Raw genomic sequence first — 13307 nt, forward strand, 5'->3', positions numbered from 1 at the left:
ACATCCAATGAATTTTGGAAAGGAAAAGAATTTTGGCATAAACCCGATATCTCGCTGATCAGGCAAAGATACCAATAAGTAACCTTTTCTACTAGTAGATGGACGAATTCCCCACTGGTCATCACCCTGGTCATAATTAAGACCTATGCTGGACTGCCACTCAGCCACTTATGCATTTGATGGACTCCCACTGAGCCACTTACACAATAATAGACCGTACCTCGGCCTGTCGCTTATGCCGACTCAATGAGAGGGGCTTACTTCCCGAACGTTGGGCAAGTAATCAATTCATTTACCAAATCTGCAACCTTGTTGCGAATGTAAATACACCACAGAGCCGGATTTCCCAGGTTTTGAGCGAGTATTTAAATCCCCTTTAAAAAGGAAGATCTTAAATATAAAAATGAGTTTTGGGATCCGCTCTGACTTTTAAAAATCATTTTGAAGACTCGAAAACACTTTAAAGAGTGTTTGGAGTAAGGCTGATTTAATGAAGTAAATCAGTCCCCAGAATATTAGAAAATATCTAAATATTATTAATTAAATAATATTCCCATAAAGAATAGCCTTTATAAAAATAATTGAAGTAGAAGTATTAAAATTTATACTTGAAACGAGTATTAAACAACCAAAGATATACTTATATGAAAGTATTATCTTTATTTGAATAATCGAAAATAAGTTTGATTATCGACATCTTATTCTTTAATAAAATAAAGAATATATCTCAGCAAATAATCGGAGTCATAGATCCTCAAATGAATATTCAAATAATATTCAATAAATAAAATAAGCTGAGTCATAATACCTCGAATGAATATTATAAATAATATTCATTAAATAATAAAAAGAGTCATAAGTCCTCGAATGAATATTCAAAATAATATTCATTAAATAATATAAAAGAGTCATAAGTCCTCGAATGAATATTCAAAATAATATTCATTAACTATAAAGTGGTCATACGCCTTCGAATAATATTCGAAATAATACTCGATAATAAAATAAAGTTTAAAGTTATCGAATAAACCTTATTCGATTAATAGTTTGGAAAAACTATAACCATATATATATATAAATATATATATATATATATATATATATATATCCATATCCATATAAACTCTACTCGGGATCCTCGACTCCCGGTTTTAGAAAATATTTTCACCTTTGGGTCCCTATACTAAGGGTATATGCAAGTTACCGCTATCCTCTAGCATAGGTATTATCAACTGAACCAACAGATATATATTGAAAGAATATGAAACAGGCATGCATATATATACCATAGCAGCATGCTTCAATATATTGCAACATTTGCTAATATAAACATCATGCATCTATCGCAAGATAATGCATATACATATATACATCACAACAACAGTATAACGGGTAGAAAACTTGCCTGAGCGACTGGGGGTTACGAATGGCTCGGGACGAGTCTGGTAACCTATAAACAACAAGTAAGTTGGAATTAAACCAAAGTCACTTGTAAATCTATACTTTAACTAACTTAGACTCTAACGCTTGTTTTGCGCTCACTGATTCGCTTAAGTCACTCGGGTACCCTCGGCTCCACCATTTTTAATAATTTAACCTTTACGAGTTTTAAAGCGATTCCTTCGCGAGTGACTTACCAACTGCCTAAAACACTTACCATAAATGTTTCATGTATTAATTAACCCTTTTTGGTCTTTAACCTACATTTCAAAGTAAGGCGAGGGGAAAAAGTTTCGTTCGCGAAACGCCGTTACTTGAAACGGTCGTTTCTCCTAAACCGTAAATCGGAATCGAACGAACTACATATCAACACGAAGCTCGTAACATGAGCTATCTAAACATGGCAGTGGTCATAATCTAGCAGGGGGTTCTCGGGTCCTAATGCTATGCACAAAAACAGTCCAAAGAAAATCGGACGTTACGACGGCTATGTTTACGCGATTTCCAATATTTTTAAACCATTCAAACCCATTCCAAATCAACCCCAAATCCAACCTCAAATCCATCATACAACAAACATCCATCCTTATCACATCATAACAATCCCAACAAATCCACATTAACCATTTATACTATTCTTTATCATGAATTTAAACTACACTTAAGTTCATTAATCAACAACCAAGATTTACAACTTCAAAAACAACCCAAAACCCATTAATCTCTACATACACAATCATCAAGCCTCTCATGAACTCTAATACTCATTTTATGCTCTTGACTTTCAATAACAAAGCTTGGTCAAGAGATTATACCTTCCTTGGAGAGTGGAGAATCAAGGGGATGGCTTGGAATCATCTTTAAAGCCCTTATCCAAGCTTAATCTAAACAAAACTTCAAGAACACAAATTTTAGTTCTTGAAAACACTATTCACCATCTTCTTTGATGATTTATAGAAAAAGATTGGCTTGGATTTAGAAGCTTAAACTTATAGGAAGTATGTAACTATCCATGGGGAAGCTTAGATAATTACCTTGCTAAATAATAAGTGGAGGAGCTTGAACTTCCATTTTTTAAAAAGAGAACCCGAGAGCTTCATGAAGAAGAAGAAGAATTTTTGTGTTTTGCCTTGTCTTGATCTTTTGGTTGGTTGATTTGGTTTTGTTTTTGATTTAGTAAAGTACCTTCTTGCCCTTGGATTTGTGTGGTTACAAAGCCACCACACCTCCTCCTTCCCATGTCATGCTTATCTCATCCACATGATGTCATCCTTCCTTCCTTGTCCTCTTTCTATTGGTTGGATGACATCATTCCCACTAATCCCTTTGATTAACTTCCTAATCGTTTGCCTAATGACCGCTGATCTGTTATACGGTTCGCTTAACTTTCGATCTCGTTTATCGTTTGAGGGATCATACCCGGGATCTTATTACTTAGGTTCCCTTAACCTTTCTCAATATATTATATTCCTTTTATGATCCTCTCCTATAATCCTTTAATTTCAATCCTTTTTATCCTGTTACCTTATACTCAATTCTCTCCGTATCTTGTGGATTTCCGGGAAAAATCAAAGTGTTCGGAATTGGATTCTGACGATCTTTACATACACTTATATACTTCATAGAGTACTAATAATATCCCATAAGATCAATAACAGAACCCCTACATAGCGTGGCATGAAAAGTTTTCTCGTTCAGCAAAAACACTATTCATAAGGGTTTCAAAATTTCTCAAAAATTGGGGTTATTACAGTCTCCCCTCCTTAAAAGGATTCCGTCCCGGAATCAGATAGAAAACAAATGGGGATACTTTCTTAGCATTGCACTTTCTAACTCTCGAGTCAATTTTCCCACATTGTGGTTCTACCATCAAACTCTGACTAGTTTGATAACCCTTCTCCTAAGCACTTGTCCCTTTTCGATCTATAACCCTTTCTAGTTGCTCCATATAGGTTACGTCGGGTTGCATATCTATGCGCTCATATGCCCCTATTTGACTGGCATCCGAATTACACTTCCTTAACGTTGATACGTGAAACACGATACGACCTGCTACATGTTCGGGGTTAGGGCTAGCTCATATGCTAACTTCCCAAACGTCTTAATATATCCAAGGGTCCAACAAATTGTAGACTTAACTTTCCTTCCTTTCCGAACCTCATCAATCCTTTCCAAGGGATACCTATAACATTACTAGGTCCCCTATTTCATACTCTTTATCCTTTCGTGTCAAATCAACATACTTATCATGTCCATCTTGGGCTACTACCAGCCGTCCTCTGATTAGATCTATCATATCCTTGGTCCTTTGGACTACTGCGGGTCCGAGCATCTTGCGCCCTACAACTTCATCCTAACATAAGGGAGATCGAAATTGTCTTCCCTCAAGGATCTCATAAGGCGACATCTCGATAATGACATATGATCTATTGTCGTAAGATAACTCAATCCGAATTAAGTGATCATTCCAAATTCTTTCAAGTCTATTGCACAGACTCTCATTATAACTTTTATCATTAGAGCTTCTGCTTCTCAATACCCATTCTTTTCCAGTTCGTAATCGCTACTACCTTCCGTTCCTAATATTATACTGGTTATACTTTTGCTCGTTAGCGTTCTATAACCTTTTAATAACCACGTCAACCTTAGTATCACAAATGTGTTCCCATTCTGCATACTACCACCACTTTATTACTCCTTTTTCAGTTGTTTCTATTTTCCAAAATTTGATCAATCAAATAGAAGTAAAGGAATTTGTTGAGAGATCACTAAGATCATGAACACTTGTTATATCGCATAGTTAGTACAGAAGGTGGCCAGCCTTTAGTACTTGACAAGCAATTAAACAATAGATGGTATCCTACTAGGCTTTTATCACACAGATAGATAGTCATTCGGCAATACCTCCCCTTCTGGAAGGGTTGTTCTTCTCAGATTACATGAAATGAAAAGAAGAGAAAAGAACGAACTGAAGAGAATTGTATATATATAAAAAAATATATATATATATATACTGCCACAAAATATCTGGCTTGGAACCTACCTCTGAATTATAGAGGTTTGTCATAGGAGAACAAAACATAGACGTATTTATATCAGCATCAAGTATTATAGCATCGTATTTCACGTGCCTAAATATTTTCGCTAACCCGTCCATCATTCTATGGACCCATGCCCTTCCTCGAGCTTATACACAATTACCTTTGAAACTCCCTCGACATAGAAAATCGAACCTGGGATCTCATTCTAGACATCATCGTTACTAGAATTCTTATGCTTGCACCGCAACCTTCCTCGTATAATAATACGACTCTCTATTGATAAGAAAGAATAATAATTCACTAGGTAGATACTCTACTTAATTAGTCTATCAATGATAACTTATACACTACCACGACCCGATTAGTGATACTCAATCTCAACACCCATTCCAATACAACCCTCACGGTTGTAATCAGCTCATTACTCGCAGAATCATTGCTGCCTTACTATGGTCCACCACTGACCTACTGTAGTCATTCATTTCCATGAAGTCTTAATAGCTAACCATACGGAGTCCATACATCTCGTATCTAATTCTCCTAAGGAGTTAACATAACCACCAATCACAATTCATGAAGAACACTCCAAACTCTGACGTACTTTCATGACATGAAGCAGATAAAATTGCAGAAGAGTTTCAATCAAAGCAATGATAGCAGGTTAATACCATTCTTAATCATATGCCTTAAATAGAAGACTTAACTCAAGGGTTCATCTAGTCCTTTTTGAAACATGGTCCTGGCTTATCTCAAGATAGGACCTTCTAAGATAGATAGCCCGTTCATGGAGATTACACGAATTAAACCTTTACCCGCTACTATTACGGTTGGGTATTGCACAGTCATCAGAAGGAATGTCAATCTTCCAAACCATAATTCAACCTTCACACATTTTTTTTTTACCATCATCACTGTATTCTTTTGGCACACGCGCCTATAATTATCCACTTACCTTTAAAGTGTCGGCCACCTCTTTGGCCTTTCCTGATAGTACAATTTCCTTATAGTCAATGTCATTTTAACCACCTCCAAATAATTTTCTACCTCATTTCAATCACAGCTTATGTAAAGATGTTTTCCTTAAAATCTGATGAGTAAAAAAAAAAATCACCATTTTTCCATAAGTTATTGCCTCAGTCTTTAGAGGTTAATCACTGTCATGACTGACTCTCAATTATACTTAGAGCATCTTCTATCTTAAGTCCTAATTGCCCTGAACAATTTCGACCATTACTGGTTCGATCCATACCTTCTCGTGGTTTAACACGTGCCTCACTTGGCATCAATATAATTACGTCATATTTCCTTTATCAACATTTCTATTCTTGAGAATTTTGAATATTACCTTTTTCCTTATAAAACCTCTAGGGTTATCCTTGAATCGTTCCTCCTGTATTCCTTAGATACAGGGCATATCAAAATACCATTTACTACTACTAGAACCATTGTCTATATACTTCTGAAAAAAAATTCTCCACTGATTCTTAAAGGTTGTTATTACCTTAATCCTTTCCAATTCATCCTGTCAAAACTCATACTGTCCCTATTAAGGGTGACATGCCAACCTTTATGCAGTCCCCTAGGATTCATTTTAAGTTACCAATGTTCTATCCTTAATTCCACCTTTAAAAGGTACCTGCATCCTTCTATGGATAACCCAAGTCATATATCCCTGATAAGGGTGTCCTATTCAATCATTCCCACCTCGATAGTCTATACCTAACTTCATAATAACATCCTTATTCAAATTGAGGTCAATCCATATGGCCTCCAAAAGATAACAATGGTCATCCGCTTTTCTTTCCTGATTTGGTAATGATAACATGGATGTTCTGGAAGATATTGGTCATGTTCAACGTGAACCTCTTCTTAATAATTCCTTATTTACTTTTGTTGTTTATCTCCACAGTCATCTCAATGTTGGGATATCTCTCATACCTGGCGTCTCCCTTTCTGGGTATCGAGCCACCGGTCTTACATTTCACATTATTGAAGGTCACTTCCTTCATCCAAATTTTTTTTTTTTTCCTGATTTCTTACTTTCTTGTCTCCTCAGTCTATCCGTGTCTCAATATTTATCCTTCGAACTATCTCAAGGTTTCCTCGAATCCTCCCAACTTAAAGGGGGTACAATATATGTATCTCTTATGCCTTCAACCATCAATTTTAACTCATGGTGGATCATCATCATCCTGACGATTACATACTTTTCTATTTCTATTGCTATGAGTCTTTAGGGTTTCCTCATACCCGACTCCCTTATCATACCTCAAACTCTTTTGCCTTTATATCCCTTTCCACTTCAGTCCCTTTTTATTTCCCTTTCTCTTATCATTATTTCATGAACCAACACAACATAAGCATTGATTTCAAACATCCCGTCATTCCGGATTCGTGTCCTTAGAACGAATCTTAACAACTTTTACAACTTAAATTCACAATTCATCATACTCGTCTGCCTTTGTTCTGGCTCTAAAGCTTTTACACTCTCTCCATAACCTTGGGAATTACTTTCCCGAAAACAATTGGCTGAACTTTAATCAGTTTATCATAACCTCTGGCTCCGTACCTTTCTTGGTCTTTCACCAGCGGGTGGCCTCTCTCTTAGGAGGGTAAGTGACAAAAACAGTCCTTTGTGGTTCGTCAATCATTTAGAATCTCAATTGATTCCTATATTTCCTTTAGCCAGGCTCTTGCCTCGACTAGGTCAACTTGTTCCTTGGAACTCTGAGAGCTTAACGCTTTAAAGGTCATGAAATAATTTCCTGCCGCATTGTCCCCTCAGGGTGGTGGTTGGGGATAATAGTCTAAGTTCTCTTTAGACAGGTCCATGAATTGCCATATTGGAGTACCGTCTCGGATCTCCTTTCCTTACTCGACTTTCCATTTCCTTAGTATGGAATGTTTCATCCTTCTCCCATACTTGGGGTTATCTTGTACGTTAAAATCCTCATTTTCCACTTTATTATGTTATGGGTTCCTTCTATCTTGATGGCGTCCTCCCTAACTATCACATTCAGGGTTTGCTCTAACTCTTATTCCTCAAACTAGCTTTCATCTAAGATTTCATCCTTAAGCTCTTAAACATTTGGAACCCCAAATTCTATAGGAATACCTCATTATTCCCTTACCATCTTTCTCGATATTAATCTTTTATCTAATTGTTGGCTCTCTGCCTTCATTCATAACTTTTTCTGGCACAATATGATCTTTTCCAATAATTCGGGCTGTATTGCAATCTCAAACAGCTTTTCGGTACCGGCTCCGGTTACCTTCACTTTTATTTCCATTTTCTCAAAATCTCTTATAAACTCTCCAAAAGACATTATCATCTTGAGTCTCTCCTTTTTACTAAGGGCATCAGCCACCATATTGGCTTTCCCCGAATGATAAAGAATCTCCCAATCATTATTCTTGATTAGCTCTAACTGCCTCCTCTGGCATATATTGAGCTCTTTCTACGTAAAAAGGTACTAGAGCTCCTATGGTTTGTGTAAATCTTGCACTTCTCTCCATACAAGTAGTGCCTCCAATCTTTAGGGTAAAACTATTGCCACGAGCCTAAGCTCATGGGCGGTGATATCAAATTTCATATTACCTTAATTGTCTTGACGCAGACGCGATTATCTTGCTGTGCTAAGAAGCACCCTAATTCCTTATGCGAAGCGTCACTTACAAATCACAAAATCTCCTTTTTCCCTCCGGCAACGCCAACATAGGGGCCGTCACCAACCTTTGCTTCAGTTCTTAAAAGTTGTTCTCGTATTTCTCTGCCTATTCGAACTTCTCAGTCTTATGAGTAAGCCGCGTTAAAGGGGCTACTGTCTTTACAAACTTGAACGAACCTCTGGTAGTGACCGACCAATCCTACCTCTGGTAGTCGACCTAACCATGGTCATCAATTCATCAGTGGTCCTTTATTCATTCTTGTCAGGATCCTCCACAGGATCCTCCTCAGCAACAATCCCTTCTAGGACAACATCCTCAACCGCTACATCCTCAATATCAACATCATCCGGTCCTGCATTAGGACGCTCTATTGGATCCACAATCTGATCTCCAATTAGTAATAAAACATCATCGCGTTGATGTTCCTCAACTTCAGGGTTCGGAGTCCCGCTACCATATACGATAACGAACTACGCTTCTATCGCTACATTTATAAGGGTTCCCATAAGGGTTTTAACTGTCAGTACTACGTTAGGTAGTCCGACTATGAACTTGGCAAGAGTTCTTATTATCTTAGTGAACTTATTATCTTAACGTCCCATCATCTCTGAGGTTTATAACGCTTAGCTCTGATACCATTTCTGTAACACCCCCAGATCCGGGGTCGGGGATCCGGGTCGTCACGGTCTTTCTTTCCACAATATCACTTCACTTAATTAATAATAACCAACCTTATGCTGTGACCCCACACTAACATACACCACAACCCGTTATAGTCTCAGAGATGAAATTCAAATAAGTACAAGTCTTTGAATCCACAATTTAAAAGTTATTACAACCCAAAACGATTACTTGATAAATTTACAGTTAATTGCCATTATCTGCCACAAGTTATAATTATACATAATTGATTCTCAAAAGCAAATGGTCTAATCTACAATAGATCTACCTCTGCAGCTATAGCAGCTATGACATCAACGGGAAGACGCGGAACGCTTTCCACGCGCTTGCGCTGGGTCTGCTGGAGTCTGGTCATCTTTCCTAACTGTTGTTGTGTGATGAAAGAAGAAAGCAAGGGTGAGCAGCAAGCCCACCAAAATAATATGCATAATTATTTACAGTATATGAGTCTATTCATAATACTCATTAAAGTCTTGGTCAAAAGAAATGAACCAAGTTGATCACTTAATGCGATGAAGTCGCAAAATATTCAGTATATATATATACATATATACTTTTCAAAATATTGGAAGTCCGCTTCCATGCATAATATACACAAAGTCCCAGTGTATAACTGTATATAAAAAAAATATATCATTGCAAGGTGATCTCATATATCTAACCTTGTCTCAACGTTTTTCTGAAAATCTTTGTCATTCATAAGACAATTATTAATTAGATATAAGTTCTAAAGATGAAGTTACCAAATACTTCACTACATTTATATCATTCCCAATACTACTTGAACTACCACCGTTCAAGTCAATCAATTTCAAAAGTTCATCCCACTGATGAGACCACAAGATAAGACTTGAATAGATTCAATCTTTGAAAGATTATTGAATGAAAAAGTTATGAGATACTTTATTTAGTCCCGATATATATATAACCACATATATATATCCCTTTAAACATTTCCTGGAACCTCTGTTATGTGAAGTATGAACAGAGTTCGAAACATCCAATGAATTTTGGAAAGGAAAAGAATTTTGGCATAAACCCGATATCTCGCTGATCAGGCAAAGATACCAATAAGTAACCTTTTCTACTAGTAGATGGACGAATTCCCCACTGGTCATCACCCTGGTCATAATTAAGACCTATGCTGGACTGCCACTCAGCCACTTATGCATTTGATGGACTCCCACTGAGCCATTTACACAATAATAGACCGTACCTCGGCCTGTCGCTTATGCCGACTCAATGAGAGGGGCTTACTTCCCGAACGTTGGGCAAGTAATCAATTCATTTACCAAATCTGCAACCTTGTTGCGAATGTAAATACACCACAGAGCCGGATTTCCCAGGTTTTGAGCGAGTATTTAAATCCCCTTTAAAAAGGAAGATCTTAAATATAAAAATGAGTTTTGGGATCCGCTCTGACTTTTAAAAATCATTTTGAAGACTCGAAAACACTTTAAAGAGTGTTTGGAGTAAGGCTGATTTAATGAAGTAAATCAGTCCCCAGAATATTAGAAAATATCTGAATATTATTAATTAAATAATATTCCCATAAAGAATAGCCTTTATAAAAATAATTGAAGTAGAAGTATTAAAATTTATACTTGAAACGAGTATTAAACAACCAAAGATATACTTATATGAAAGTATTATCTTTATTTGAATAATCGAAAATAAGTTTGATTATCGACATCTTATTCTTTAATAAAATAAAGAATATATCTCAGCAAATAATCGGAGTCATAGATCCTCAAATGAATATTCAAATAATATTCAATAAATAAAATAAGCTGAGTCATAATACCTCGAATGAATATTATAAATAATATTCATTAAATAATAAAAAGAGTCATAAGTCCTCGAATGAATATTCAAAATAATATTCATTAAATAATATAAAAGAGTCATAAGTCCTCGAATGAATATTCAAAATAATATTCATTAAGTATAAAGTGGTCATACGCCTTCGAATAATATTCGAAATAATACTCGATAATAAAATAAAGTTTAAAGTTATCGAATAAACCTTATTCGATTAATAGTTTGGAAAAACTATAACCATATATATATATATATATATATATATATATATATCCATATCCATATAAACTCTACTCGGGATCCTCGACTCCCGGTTTTAGAAAATATTTTCACCTTTGGGTCCCTATACTAAGGGTATATGCAAGTTACCGCTATCCTCTAGCATAGGTATTATCAACTGAACCAACAGATATATATTGAAAGAATATGAAACAGGCATGCATATATATACCATAGCAGCATGCTTCAATATATTGCAACATTTGCTAATATAAACATCATGCATCTATCGCAAGATAATGCATATACATATATACATCACAACAACAGTATAACGGGTAGAAAACTTGCCTGAGCGACTGGGGGTTACGAATGGCTCGGGACGAGTCTGGTAACCTATAAACAACAAGTAAGTTGGAATTAAACCAAAGTCACTTGTAAATCTATACTTTAACTAACTTAGACTCTAACGCTTGTTTTGCGCTCACTGATTCGCTTAAGTCACTCGGGTACCCTCGGCTCCACCATTTTTAATAATTTAACCTTTACGAGTTTTAAAGCGATTCCTTCGCGAGTGACTTACCAACTGCCTAAAACACTTACCATAAATGTTTCATGTATTAATTAACCCTTTTTGGTCTTTAACCTACATTTCAAAGTAAGGCGAGGGGAAAAAGTTTCGTTCGCGAAACGCCGTTACTTGAAACGGTCGTTTCTCCTAAACCGTAAATCGGAATCGAACGAACTACATATCAACACGAAGCTCGTAACATGAGCTATCTAAACATGGCAGTGGTCATAATCTAGCAGGGGGTTCTCGGGTCCTAATGCTATGCACAAAAACAGTCCAAAGAAAATCGGACGTTACGACGGCTATGTTTACGCGATTTCCAATATTTTTAAACCATTCAAACCCATTCCAAATCAACCCCAAATCCAACCTCAAATCCATCATACAACAAACATCCATCCTTATCACATCATAACAATCCCAACAAATCCACATTAACCATTTATACTATTCTTTATCATGAATTTAAACTACACTTAAGTTTATTAATCAACAACCAAGATTTACAACTTCAAAAACAACCCAAAACCCATTAATCTCTACATACACAATCATCAAGCCTCTCATGAACTCTAATACTCATTTTATGCTCTTGACTTTCAATAACAAAGCTTGGTCAAGAGATTATACCTTCCTTGGAGAGTGGAGAATCAAGGGGATGGCTTGGAATCATCTTTAAAGCCCTTATCCAAGCTTAATCTAAACAAAACTTCAAGAACACAAATTTTAGTTCTTGAAAACACTATTCACCATCTTCTTTGATGATTTATAGAAAAAGATTGGCTTGGATTTAGAAGCTTAAACTTATAGGAAGTATGTAACTATCCATGGGGAAGCTTAGATAATTACCTTGCTAAATAATAAGTGGAGGAGCTTGAACTTCCATTTTTTAAAAAGAGAACCCGAGAGCTTCATGAAGAAGAAGAAGAATTTTTGTGTTTTGCCTTGTCTTGATCTTTTGGTTGGTTGATTTGGTTTTGTTTTTGATTTAGTAAAGTACCTTCTTGCCCTTGGATTTGTGTGGTTACAAAGCCACCACACCTCCTCCTTCCCATGTCATGCTTATCTCATCCACATGATGTCATCCTTCCTTCCTTGTCCTCTTTCTATTGGTTGGATGACATCATTCCCACTAATCCCTTTGATTAACTTCCTAATCGTTTGCCTAATGACCGCTGATCTGTTATACGGTTCGCTTAACTTTCGTTCTCGTTTATCGTTTGAGGGATCATACCCGGGATCTTATTACTTAGGTTCCCTTAACCTTTCTCAATATATTATATTCCTTTTATGATCCTCTCCTATAATCCTTTAATTTCAATCCTTTTTATCCTGTTACCTTATACTCAATTCTCTCCGTATCTTGTGGATTTCCGGGAAAAATCAAAGTGTTCGGAATTGGATTCTGACGATCTTTACATACACTTATATACTTCATAGAGTACTAATAATATCCCATAAGATCAATAACAGAACCCCTACATAGCGTGGCATGAAAAGTTTTCTCGTTCAGCAAAAACACTATTCATAAGGGTTTCAAAATTTCTCAAAAATTGGGGTTATTACAGTAAAGGTTTAATTCGTGTGATCGCCATGAGCGGGCTATCTATCTCAGAAGATACTATCTTGAGATAAGCCAGGACCATGTTTCAAAAAGGACTAGACGAACCCTTGAGTTAAGTCTTCTATTTAAGGTATACGATTAAGAATGGTATTAACCTGCTATCATTGCTTTGACTGAAACTCTTCTGCAATTTTATCTACTTCATGTCATGAAAGTACGTCAGAGTTTGGAGTGTTCTTCATGAATTATGATTGGTGATTATGTTAACTCCTTAGAAGTATTCTATATGACATGTATGGAC

The sequence above is a fragment of the Apium graveolens genome, chromosome 10 (assembly GCF_009905375.1).
Source record: "Apium graveolens cultivar Ventura chromosome 10, ASM990537v1, whole genome shotgun sequence".
NCBI classification, from domain to species: domain Eukaryota; kingdom Viridiplantae; phylum Streptophyta; class Magnoliopsida; order Apiales; family Apiaceae; genus Apium; species Apium graveolens.